Source organism: Astyanax mexicanus, chromosome 21 (assembly GCF_023375975.1).
Source record: "Astyanax mexicanus isolate ESR-SI-001 chromosome 21, AstMex3_surface, whole genome shotgun sequence".
In the NCBI taxonomy this organism is placed as follows: domain Eukaryota; kingdom Metazoa; phylum Chordata; class Actinopteri; order Characiformes; family Acestrorhamphidae; genus Astyanax; species Astyanax mexicanus.
In genome coordinates this window covers 28,532,303-28,545,153 of record NC_064428.1, presented here as the reverse complement: position 1 = coordinate 28,545,153, position 12,851 = coordinate 28,532,303, and the positions used below count along the sequence as shown (strand labels likewise).

Here is a 12,851-nt window from a genome sequence, read left to right as displayed (position 1 = left end):
TACTATTATTAATATTTTTATTCTAATTCTATTTTTTTTAATCTTTTTTCATTTTATTTATTTTATAATTGAATGTAGCTATTATTTTCTTTATCTTGTCAATCCCTGTTTTTGTAAATGATACATTGAAAATGAGGGTCACACTCAATGTACTTCAGAGTCAAAATAAAGGTTGATTGATTGATTGATTTAAAACAACAAAACGTGCATCTAAAAAAAAAGGAGCAGAGGGAATTAGCTTCATAAGGGTGAGGAGTGTGTGTGTGTGGGGGGGGGGCTAAGTGGTAGCATTGCTTTTTAACTTATTTTGATTTTCTTTTATTATTATTACTATTATTATTTATAATAATTGCTCTTATATTTTTAGTTTATTTTTTAATTATTTGTATTTTTATTGTACTATGTGAAAGTTAGTAATAGCTTAATTTTAATTTAATACATTTAATTTAATTTTTAATGTATTAATCTTATCTTCTTTTGATTTTAAATTCTTAGCAATTAAACCAAGTTTTATTATAAATACTATTACTATTCATTTTATTTATTTTATCATTTCATTTAGCTTTTATTTTCTTTATCTTGTCAATCCCTGTTTTTGTAAATGCTGCATTGAAAATGAGGGTCGCACTCAATGTATTTCGGAGTCAAAATAAAGGTTGATTGATTGATTGATTGATTGATTGATTGATTGATTGACGTTTGTGATTTTTTCTTTTTTTTTTTCTTTTTTTGCAGGTTGCCTGTGTTATCCTAGCCTTTTGTTAGGGCAAGCTAATGGGCTGAATTAGCTTAATAAGTGTGAGGGGGGGTGGGGGGGGGTGCTAAGTGGTAGCATTGCTTTTTAACTTATTTATTATTTTTTATTATTATTACTATTATTATTTTTATAATTGCTTTTATATTTTTAGTTCATTTTTTAATTATTTGTAATTTTATTGTATTATGTGAAAGTTAGTTATAGCTTAATTTTAACAAATTTTTGATGTATTAATCTTATCTTCCTTTGATTTTAAATTCTTAGCAATTAAACCAAGTTTTATTATAAATACTATTATTAATATTTGTATTCTAATTCAATTTTTTTATCTTTTTTGTTTTTCATTTTATTTATTTTATAATTTAATTTAGCTATTATTTTCTTTATCTTGTCAATCCCTGTTTTGCCCTCAATGTACATCCGAGTCAAAATAAAGGTTGATTAATTGATTGATTGATTGATTGACGTTTGTGATTTTTTCTTTTTTTTTTTCTTTTTTTGCAGGTTGCCTGTGTTATCGTAGCCTTTTGTTAGGGCAGGCTAATGGGCTGAATTAGCTTAATAAGGGTGAGGCTTAGCGGTAGCATTGTCCTGAATGGCTGTGGTTCATTACCGAAATCAAAGAAGAGGCACACGTCAAAAGCAGAACACGAACGAGAGAGACAGAGAAAACGAGAGAGAGAAAGAACGAGAGAGGGAGCTTTATTTGTCATGTTAATGAAGGGTTTTTAATTAGCCCAGGCAAGCTAATGCGCTCCGGCTAGCGTGTAGGAGCCTAGAGGAAGTGCATGAAGTGCGTGGAGTGCATGTTGTTGTTTGTTTACCATTAGTCACTTGTTTATCTGCTCACCGTGTGCCGTCCGCAACCGAAACATCGCCGACCGCACGCATAAGCGTTCCTTCAGTGGCCAGGAGTGATCCCTTTAGCATTTTGCTAAAAAACCACTTCTGGTTCAGCATCTCTTCTCTTTGCAAGCTGTCTCAACACTCAGCTAACTCACGCTAATGCGAAGTGATATGTAACACAGGCAGTTTTTATGTAGAATGTAGAATATGCTTATGGTGATCTATTCAGAGCCCCATAGCAAATGCATCTGCAAGTTTTCGCATCAATCCGACAGATACTTGCCCAGATTCAGCCCAAAATGAGACTGTATATATATTTTTTGTCTCCTTCATTTGTTATTATATGCCCATTTCTGCATTTGAGACCTTTGTATTGTTGCCATTCTTTTTCACAGCACTAAAAAAAAATAAAAAAGACGTTCTAGAAAAGAATACTAAGCAATGAAGTGTTTTAGGTGATTATTTGTACCATTCTTTAGACACTAAAGTCATTAAAAGATGTGCAAAATTATACAACAGTTAGTTCCGACCTCACAATCTGATTGCTTGATATTTGTGATAACATCAAGGCCATCTCACACTAAACTTGTATCACTTTGCTGACGTGTTGCTGAGTAACGGTGTATATACACAGTAAAGTTTTGAATCACTTGCACCAGCAGCAGCGTTAGCTTAGCACAGGCTAGCGCTCAGCTACGGCACGCTCGCCCACAGCGCTGCCTCGTCTTTTGTGGGAAAAAGGGAAGGAAAATCGCTTGGTTAATGCCGTCTGACAGCCAGAACGGTAACTTAACCAGCCAGGCTAGGCTAAGCTAAGCTAAAGCAAGCTACGCTAACCTAACCACAGTCCAGCCGGCTAGCTAAAACCAACACCACCCAGCAAAACAAGCAGAAATGCTCAAAAAATGCACAGCATTCACCTGAAGACGACTCCACAGAGCAGGAGAGGAGAGTATTAGCGTTATTTCATCCTCCTAACGTTACCATCTTCACTTATTCCCAATTTTGATTTCAAGCTAACTCTCGTGGTGTTAGTCTGTATAAACCATACACCGTTTTGTAGTTAAATTTCAGTTCTGTTACAGATATATATATATATATATATATATATATTTTTTTTAGTTAGTTCACCTTTTTTTGTAAAGTACATAAAACTCCACATGTGTTCATTCATAGTTTTGATGTCTTCAGTGAGAATCTACAATGTAAATAGTCATGGAAATAAAGAAAACGCATTAAAAAAGAGAAGGTGTGTCCAAACTTTTGGCCTGTACTGTATTTTAAGTGAGGTTTTGAGAAGGAATGGCAACATTATGACAGTTTTAGGAATGCATAGCTGGTCTAAAATGCAGGAGGGGGTGTATATTAACAAGGGACATGAAGCTGTTCAGATAAGGCATCTGAAATCTGAATCTTGTGCTCCTACTGTCTGCAAATATCAAATATTTTATTTATTTAGTTTGTCTGTCAAAACTTTCCACTATGATTTCTGAAATAACGTGTAATTTAGGAGTTTTCCGAAACTTAACACGCAAACCTTGACTTGTTTACCAAGTTGCGATGCTGAAAAAGCAAAGAACTCTCAGTACATCCTGCAACACTACGCCATTCCAGACTCCAGACGTTTCCTCTTGAACGAAAATCCCCTTGATCGTGTTTGTGCAACACAGCCTGACATCCTGACGTCCATACCTTTACCCCTCGTTCCTCTCCTGCTCACCTTTTCGTTTTGTCTTCTTGTTCTTCACCCTCAGCCAGAGGAGGTCTTTGCATAGAGGCATTGCTAGGCAACTGCCTTGGGCCCCTCCCACTGCAGCCCACTGTAGGGGCCCCATACTTAGCTGCAAATTCCCATAGGCCTACAGCTGGTAATTGGGGCCCTTTGGACAGTAATTCACAGATAGTGAGTTCATAAATGGTGATTCTTGTATGTTTAAAATGGAAACAAAGACAACACAATAAATTACAAAGAAATACAGATTCCGTCCACACCCCCTCTCTTTCCCGTTAAAATGGAATATTCCATCCATGCCATGTGGTCATGCCGGTGAACCACGAACGCGCTGCTTGTGAAAGACGGAATTAAGGTGAAATTAAGTGTACAAGTGGGATGTGAGCGAAAAAAGAAAAAAGAAGGAAGAGGCTAAACTAAAAACAGATGCTCTTCCAAAACTGATAAGCTTTTTTAGTGTGTCAGCACCCATATCGTCATTTATGACCCACGCCCACTTTTTTGTTTTTCCAGAAACATGCACTGACCTTCTTTGGGTCTCCTTCACCTAAAACTTTAGCAGGGATTGTATGGAAAAATATCAAATCAGGTATATAACTTAAATTAATTAGAGTCAGGGATGAAAATTTAAATACCCTACTGCTATAAATATGCCTAATTGGCATATTATTTTATTATTTATTATTATTCTATTATTATTATTCTATTATTATTTATATCTAGGTTACAGCTTGTCTTCGTTTTTTCTACATGTCTGTATTAATTTTAAACATTTCATGTTATTCAGGCAAATAGAATAAGCCTGCTCGTTGTGCGTTGGGAAACTTGCGCATTGTCAACCAGTGTTGGGCTTACTTTGAAAAATCAGTTATATTTACTAGTTACTAACGGAGTTACCTCACTATAAATGTAACTAGTAAAAGTAATTGACTTACTTTAAATTATGTAAATTCTATTATTTTTATTTGAAAAATAACAAACGAAAAGAACCCAAAATGTTGACAAAAATATAATCTAACGAATTTCAAAACATAGAAACGAAAAACGTTAAAATGGTATTAATATAACATAATATAATATAACAGCTGGATCAAACAGTTTAGCGTCAGTCACAAGGAAAGCACGCGCGGCATTGCATTTAAAAAAAATAATAAATAAGATCTTATCAAGTGAAGTAAAATATAATGGTAGTAAAAAATATTAAATTCACATATTTATTGATATTTAAACAAGAGAAATCAGGCAAAATGCGCCGCGCCGCACTGCGCTGCCCCCGCACTCTCTCTCTCGCTCTCTCTCTCTCTTCCGCAGCGTGGAACTGAATTCAGCGCGAGGCTAGAAATAATTTGAAAACTCAGTTTAGTTAAATAAATTAAGATGAGTGAGGACCTGTAAAGTTAATCAAATATTGTCAAATATAAAGTATAGGTTGAGGTTTTGGGGAGCTGTTTCAATTATTTGAAACTGAAACTAACTGAAACTGATATTATTCTGCGCACTATTAGATAGCTTTTGATTGTGTTTTAAATGAGTTTTTATTTTATATTAATTATTTTTTATTCATTTTAAATATTTTTAGTATTTTATTGATCAATTTTTTTTTATTGATGGGCCCCCAAGCTAAATTCGCCTTGAGCCCCCAAATTGCTAAGTCCGCCACTGCCCTCAGCCTTTGGTCCTGTAGTTTTGTTTCCTGTCCACCTCAACCCTAACATCCCACCTTCCTGACAGACAGCATGGTCATTAAAGTAGCACTGAAACTACCACTCTGCCCTCCAGCTCTTCGCTCCAGACTCCTCTACAGGTATAGTCCATTCACCACACACTCCCCCCCCCCCCACACACACACACCCCCACTCAGCCCTACAACGCTGTCATAACCACCACTTACCTGCCCACAACTTGACACTAAGCTGAAAAAGGTTCCTGGTGCCAATCACCTGAGTGTGCACTGTATGATCTTCAAATCCAGTCCATAGCTGCCTCTCAGAGAGCTCTCAGTGGTCACCCCAACCCACCTACTGACACGCCTCTAAACCCAGCAGACGAGGAAGAGAAGACACGTCCGTGACTCTCATCCTGCCCTGACGTTGAATCTCTCATAGGAAAGAAGATTCACACAATATAATCTATTCGCTACTGTCCTTTTTTGTAGTCCATAATAAGTCAGACCAGGAAGATTGTACAAGATTGTAGGAAGATTGTGTAAGAAGTGGAAAAAGAAACCTAGAATTACATATAAAGAATGTTACGCCTCTTTTGCCTCAACTTTTAACTCAACTATCAGAAACCACTGGGCAAAAAAAAAAAATAGATATATCCATGGCAGGGTATCATTGCTAGTGGAGCTTTATATCAGGTAAAAACGTTCCCTCGCAAAGACAAAAAATTCCAACTAACTGTAAAGCATGGTGGTGGTAGTTATGTAAGCTTATTTAATTCTTCTCTATCCAGATCAGGACACATTGCTGTTATTAAAGAAGCAGTTAAAACAACTGTACTGTGTCTGAAAATTCTTAAAGGCAAGGTCAGGGTAATAGGTCTTCTGTTCTATGAGCTGAAGTTAAAGCACATTGGTTTGGGTCATGCTACAAGACAATGACCCAAAACACACAAATGAGTTCCAACCTAAACTGTTTCAGCAGGATCTGAAGCACTCTAAAAAATTTAAATAAATACATAAAGCACTTGTACTTCTACTTTTTCATTACAATGCTCATTAGTGAATTCTGATTTTTTTTTTGTTGCTCAGGACAGATTTGGATAAGTTGACAGTTCACATTTATTTACTCAACATGGAATCTGTTTACAGATAAAGTCGTTCCCTTAGTAAATCAAACGTTACAAACACACTATCAGTGAGATTTTTGTGTATGTCTATCAGTGAATTAAAAATGTGTTTTCAAAACAGTAATTGATTGATATATCAATTCTTTTATTGATTAGGATTAAGGGACGTTTATTAGAAAATCCATACTTAGGCATACAAGATACTTAGCTCTGAGACCCTGCCCTTTAAATCAGGTTGGGAAATTTGGGGATTTAGAGACCTCTCTGGTGAGGATGAGGAAGAGTACTTTTTTAATGCAGGTTAATGCACATTATTGGGATTTTGAGTACTGTATTTTTCGGACTATAAGGCGCACTTAAAAACTTTTAATTTTCACAAAAACTGACAGTGCGTCTTATAATACGGTGCGCCTTTTGTATGGATTTTACCCGTCAGGTTGTAAGGAGCAGTAAACACACACTCGGTGCAGCGTTATAGAGAGTTTCAGTGCTATACAGAGTCCAGAGCCGTGCAGCTCCGAGGCTGGAGCAGCAATAGCATTAGCTAGCTTATTCACTGTTCAGAGATCAGTATTATCTAAATTATCTAAAGTAAACACACACTCCGTGCAGAGCCGTGCAGCTCCGTGGCTGGAGCAGCAATAGCATTAGCTAGATGCTAACCGCTAAGCTAGCTAGCTTTTTCACTGTTCAGAGATCAGTATTATCTAAATTTAGTACTTCTAATACTGCTGGAGCAGTATTATTAGAGTTAGATGCTAATCGCTAAGCGTTCACCGTTCAGAGGTGAGTTATCAGCCTGTAAGTCTGTGCTGCTTTGCCTGGCTAGCATTAGCTAGATGCTAAGCGCTAACTCTCTCAGAGGTGAGTTTTATCAGCCTGTAATCTGCTTGTTTACCGTGTTAAAACAAGCTACGGGGGACGAATCGCTAGCTAATATCTCACTGTCTTACCAGAACACGCAGGATTACTCAGTGTAACGCTGTCGTTTAAGTTTGGGTTAACTTTACTAGTTTAGGGGACTAGCTAGCGTGCTAGCGGATAGCTATGCTAACGCTGGTGCAGCAAGCCTTAGTGGACATCTGGAAATCTAAGCTTACTGTAAATAAACTGAAGCACGTTACTCACCCAAATAAACAGTTTTCAGGAGAGGAATCTGTGTAGATTAATATCCAGCACTCGTTTGACTTTGAAAGAGCTAGATTTGTATACTGAGACGTTCCACCGGCAAGACACCCCCCACCCCGTGGGGGAAGGGAAACATGGCGCCACCCCTGTTCACTTTGATATAGGCACCCTTTCTAGTGTCACTTAACGCGCCTTATAATGCGATGCGCCCTATGTATGGAAAAATACCAGAAAATAGGCGTTCTTTGATAGTGCGTCTTATAATACGGTGCGCCTTATAGTCCGAAAAATACGGTATATATATAAAGTTTTGTTCATGTTGTCATGGAGAGCTGTATCCAAAAAACATTTCAGACCAGTATGTTCCAAATTTTCTGCACTATAAGGTGCACTTAAAATTCGAGATTATTAATCATGTGAATCTTATGTATGCATTCTACCAGTCAGGTTGTGTAGAGCAGTAAAGCCTTATACAGGAGTTCCGGGAAAATTTCTCAAAGGCCGAGGCTGGAGTAGCATTAGCATCAGCCGCTAACTGCACTAAGTGTTAGCTCTTACGCTGTTCAGAGGTGAGTATCATCAGCCTGTAGCCTGCTGCTAACCTCAACTATCACTGCTGGAGCAGCATTAGCATTAGACACAAACCACCCAAAGCGCTAGTTCTTTCATTGTTCAGAGATGAGTATTATGAGATTGTAGCCTGCTGCTAACCCTGACTAGCACTGCTGGAGCAGCATTATCATTATCATTAGCTGCTAACTGCACTAAATGCTAGTAGCTCTTTCGCTGTTCAGAGGCAAGTATTTCGAAGTGTAGTCTGCCTTTCCTCACTAGTGTCACATAATGAGCCTTATAATCCAGTGCGCCTTATGTCTATGAAAATAGATCAGAAAATAGACATTAATTAATAGTGCGCATTAAACTCAGTAATACTACTGCTTTCATTGTAAAAGCAAAAATCCTACGGACTGATGCTTTAAGACTGTAATATTTTTGATACCTATTAAAATGCCTTAACGTTCCTAAACACTGCTACAAGCAACAAACGCTATCTCTGGTCCTCGTTCCTCGTTACGCTAGAGCCTTAAATTAGAGCTGCGTCTCCCAGAGTTAGCATAGCGCTAATGCTCAGCAGACACACGCTGCTGTATGTAAGGCCCATCAGTAGTCTGCTCACATCTGTGTATAACAAGCAAGATAAAGCGAGAGAAAGAAACACAGACAGAGAGAGAGAAAGAGAAAAAAGAGAGAGAGAGAGAAACAGAGGGCGAGAGACATGTGCCAGTGACACGTCTCAGCTCAGCTCGCCCTAAACACACTCTGCTACACCTCATCAACAAGCCGCATGTGACGCCCTGTCACAGATGGTGCAGTCGTTACGAAAGCGCCGCACTCGCGCCCGCACTCGCGCCCGCGCTCGCTCTCTCACTCGCGCAGTCGTACACACACAAACAACACAAGCGCTGATGCCCTATTACGTTTGATTGATGGCCCCCACCAGCTATCATCTATCTGAAGCTCCAAACAGTCGCGAGCGCACGTTAGCCGATTCGCTAATCCTGTTTCCACACGTTTTCTGCTTAGCCTCCCACTCTATAACCGCGTTAGCTCCTATAAACGTGTTATAACACCTAAACGTCATCTCTCTCGCGCGGTAAGTGTGTAAGTGTGTCGTAAGAGGGGTAAATTAATTAAACCGTTGAGTCGGGTTTAGCAACAGCTGAGGCCTTATGTACTTCGCACTGGTACAGCTGGACCCCGGCCAAGTAAACAACAGCAGACAGCTTGGTGTCTGCTCACATACACACTTATACACACTTACACACACACAACGCACTACTGTGCATGAGCGCATGCGCTTAATACACTGCCAAACACACACACTTCGTTCAGCAGCGCTAACCATTAACCTTCAGCGTGTAAAAAGCCTCCATGCTCCCAGAACAGCACTAAAGAAGGGCATCGGGCTTCTATCTCCGACTCCAAGCCGGCCACGTTCCAAATGACAGTGTGTTCACTACACTACTATCTAGGGCACTACTGTGACCTTCACTACAGCCAAAAACTAAAGTTTCCCTGGCAGAGGCTAGACAAGCTCATATGTCAGCACATTCACCCATATAAAGGCCCTGCCTGTGGAATTTGTAAGCCTAGGCTGCTCTTTAAATGCGTTTTAAAGGACATGATAACATGTAGTATGTAGCCAATCAGATAAGAGCTGATTTACATACATTACATACATGAGTTTAGCTGATTAATGAAAGTACGGTGTATGGAAGTGACATACCGTGAACCTCCGTGAAACACTGTCATCTCTAAGAGAGAACCTGGCATAAGCTTTAAAACAGGTCCCCAAAACTGTGATGTAACAGTCTTGGCTTATTACATTTACGCCCCTCAAAAATAATATAATATATAAATTTTGCTAATATAAAAGACTCTTAAAATACATTTTAGAATATTCATACAATGTTGTAGTATTTTAAGATTAAAATATAAAAAAAAAATATTAAAACAAAGTATTACTGCATGTATTACTACAAAGTATAACTACTTCTACCACTTCTAGTAGGGCTCTGTTTTAATATTTTTATTTTAAGCTCAAAATATTACAGTTTTACTCTCAAAATATTCTTAGACTTATTTTTTTTTAAATATTATGACTTCATTCTCGTACTACTACAGTTTTTTTCTGAAATATTATGGGTTTATTTTTGAAATATTATGAGTTTATTTGTGAAATATTGCAACTTAAGTCTCAAACTATGATCAATTTCTTTGCAAAATATTTCGACTTTATTCTTGAAATACTACAATTTCTTTCACAAAATACCATGCCCTTATGACTATTCTCAAAATATTATGACTTTTTTCACAAAATATTATGACTTTATTCTGAAAATATGATTCATTTATTCACAAAATATTTCAACTTTATTTTCAAAATACTACAGTTTATTTTACAAAATATTATTCCTTGAAATATTATGACTATTCTTTAAATATTTCAACTTTATTCTTAACATATCACGACTTTATTCTCAAAATGTATATTTGTATCTTTATTCATAAAACATTACATGACTTTGTTCTCAAAGTTAAGTCTTTTTATTTTTTAACAGTGTCTATTTGCATAAGTTGCTATGGTAGCAATAAATGCATTAGCAACTATGTGGCCAAGCAGTTGGATCTCCACTACTGGAGACTGAGATGAATCTGGTCAAATCTGATTGTAATCACAGATTTGTCCAGACTTTCAAAATTCAACCTTGAAATATGAAAATTAGTCAAAACCCTTCTGTAACTGTGTTGCTTCTGCTAGCGCTCTTAAGGGATTCTAGTAATATGTTAGCACTGGTGCACTTTAAATGAAACAGGAATATTTTAAATCATTCTGTGTTTTAACTAAAACGTATAATCGATCTATCTGTCTATCTACCTACCTACCTACCTACCTACCTATCTATCTGACCAGACACTTTATATTACATTACAGTACATTTACAATGCATTACAGTACCTGAACTTCTTACAATCATTTTCCCTTCTACAAACTGAACCTGAACTGATCAATGAACCTTATCCGACATGGTCACCCCTCGATCTACCTTCGATCCACTGAGAACATGGCCAGAAGCTTTAGGGGAAGCATGAAAACAGCAAGAATTTGAGGCCGCCTTCAGAGGAGACAATCGGAAAAAAAGGTACATGGTTAACAAGTCATCTCTCTCTCTCGGTCTCTCTCTCTCTTTCCCTGCAGTGCTCACTCCTTTCCGGAACACCTTTTCCCCCCGGCTCCAGCACTACTAAATATAGGGAGCTTTGCCGACAGCTCCAGCCGATAACAAATGGTAAGCATTGCAGCTCCTTCCAAGCATGACACACAAAAAAAGTTGCCATTTTAATATTTCCACCACTTGTACTCAACCAAAGCGGCAGCGGAATGCGTTGTGGATTTTACATATTCTGGATTTTATTAACATATATTCACACACATTTCTTTTTTGCTATATGAGGCCTTATGTACTTCGCACTGGTACAGCTGGACCCCGGCCAAGTAAACAACAGCAGACAGCTTGGTGTCTGCTCACATACACACTTATACACACTTACACACACACAACGCACTACTGTGCAATTCTGGATTTTATTAACATATATTCACACATATTTCTTTTTTGCTATATGCTCAAATGCACTGCCAAAGTAGTCGAGTAGACTCTTAGAGTAGAGTCAAGGCAGTCGAAGGCCAACCACACGTCTGTGAAAGTTTATTTTAGTGGATTTCTGTCAAGAGGAGAAAGAATAATTGCTTGTTTTTTTTTTTCTGGTAAAACAAACCGCAGTATGGAAAGTCAAGATTAGAGTTTTGCAGAGTTTTGCCTTGACCCTATCATAAGGAGGTTGTTAAAATCTAATAGAGAATCCATAAATGGCCGTGTGCTCTCTGGGTGCAAAGCTAGTTGGCCTTCCACTCAATGGTGTTACACTATTGTCCATTGTGTAGCATTCTCCTGCAAGCGTGTTGAGTTGCGTTTGAACTATATGGTTTGAATTCTTCTGGAAACGCTTCACATTTTGGCAGTATTTGGGTATTGCCAAAGAAATACCCATGTAAAAGAAACACTCTTGTTAAATATCCATAATGAATGATATGCAACAATGTGTAATTGCACAATCATGTGCCGCAACATCACACTTGGGACAGAACCACCACAATTTCTTTATTTTTGGCATCCACACCCTTGCACCAGTTGCAATTCATCAGTTGCAAAGTTTAAACCATAGAGCACAGGGGTTGCAATGCATATTGCAATGCACACAACATTATGGGTGATATACTAGAGTTCAAAAGAGGACAAATTGTTGGTGCACGTCTTGCGCATCTGTGACCAAGAAAGCAAGTCTTTGTGATGCATCAAGAGCTACGGTATCCAGGGTAATGTCAGCGAGATACCACCAAGAAGGACCAACCACATCCAACAGGATTAACTGTGGACGCTGTAAGAGGAAGCTGTCTGAAAGGGATGTTCGGAACTGTCCATCAGGACAATAAATTATTGTGCTCTAAAACCAGGTGTTTCAGTTTATTGTCTAACCCCTGTATGTCCTTCATGTGATTGAATGCGCCAAACCTTGACTTTTTTATCCTATTTTCTCCCAATTTACAAGGCCAATAATCACTCCCAACCCACTCATTAGGACTACCCCTATCACTAGTGATGCCCCAACACCAGGAGGGTAAAAACTAGCACATGCCTTCTCCAACACATGTGAAGACAGCAATCCCTTTTCTTTTCCAATTGCAGAGTAGCATCACAGCGCACTTAGGAGGAAAGTGCAGCGACTCAGTTCCAATAAATCAGCTCACAGACGCAACCTTGTGCTGAGAGACATCAATCTTTGGAGTAATGAGGGTAAAGAACACCATCTACTGTACCCACTCAGAGAAAGCAAAGCAAATTGTGCTCTCTCAGGGCTCCAGCAGCTGATGGCAAGCTACATGAACAGGATTCGAACCAAACCTTGACTTAATTCTATGCTCTTCTTCTCTAATGGCCTCTAGTGTCCTGGTATCTCCTCCATGCTTTTGAGAAT

The 12,851-nt window shown here is 38.2% G+C and overlaps 1 protein-coding gene across 2 annotated transcripts in view; it reads right to left on the bottom strand.

Moving 5' to 3' along the window:
- nlgn4xa (neuroligin 4 X-linked a) overlaps positions 1–12,851 on the bottom strand; it is a 170,765-nt gene that overhangs the window by 100,645 nt on the left and 57,269 nt on the right. The window lies entirely within an intron of this gene.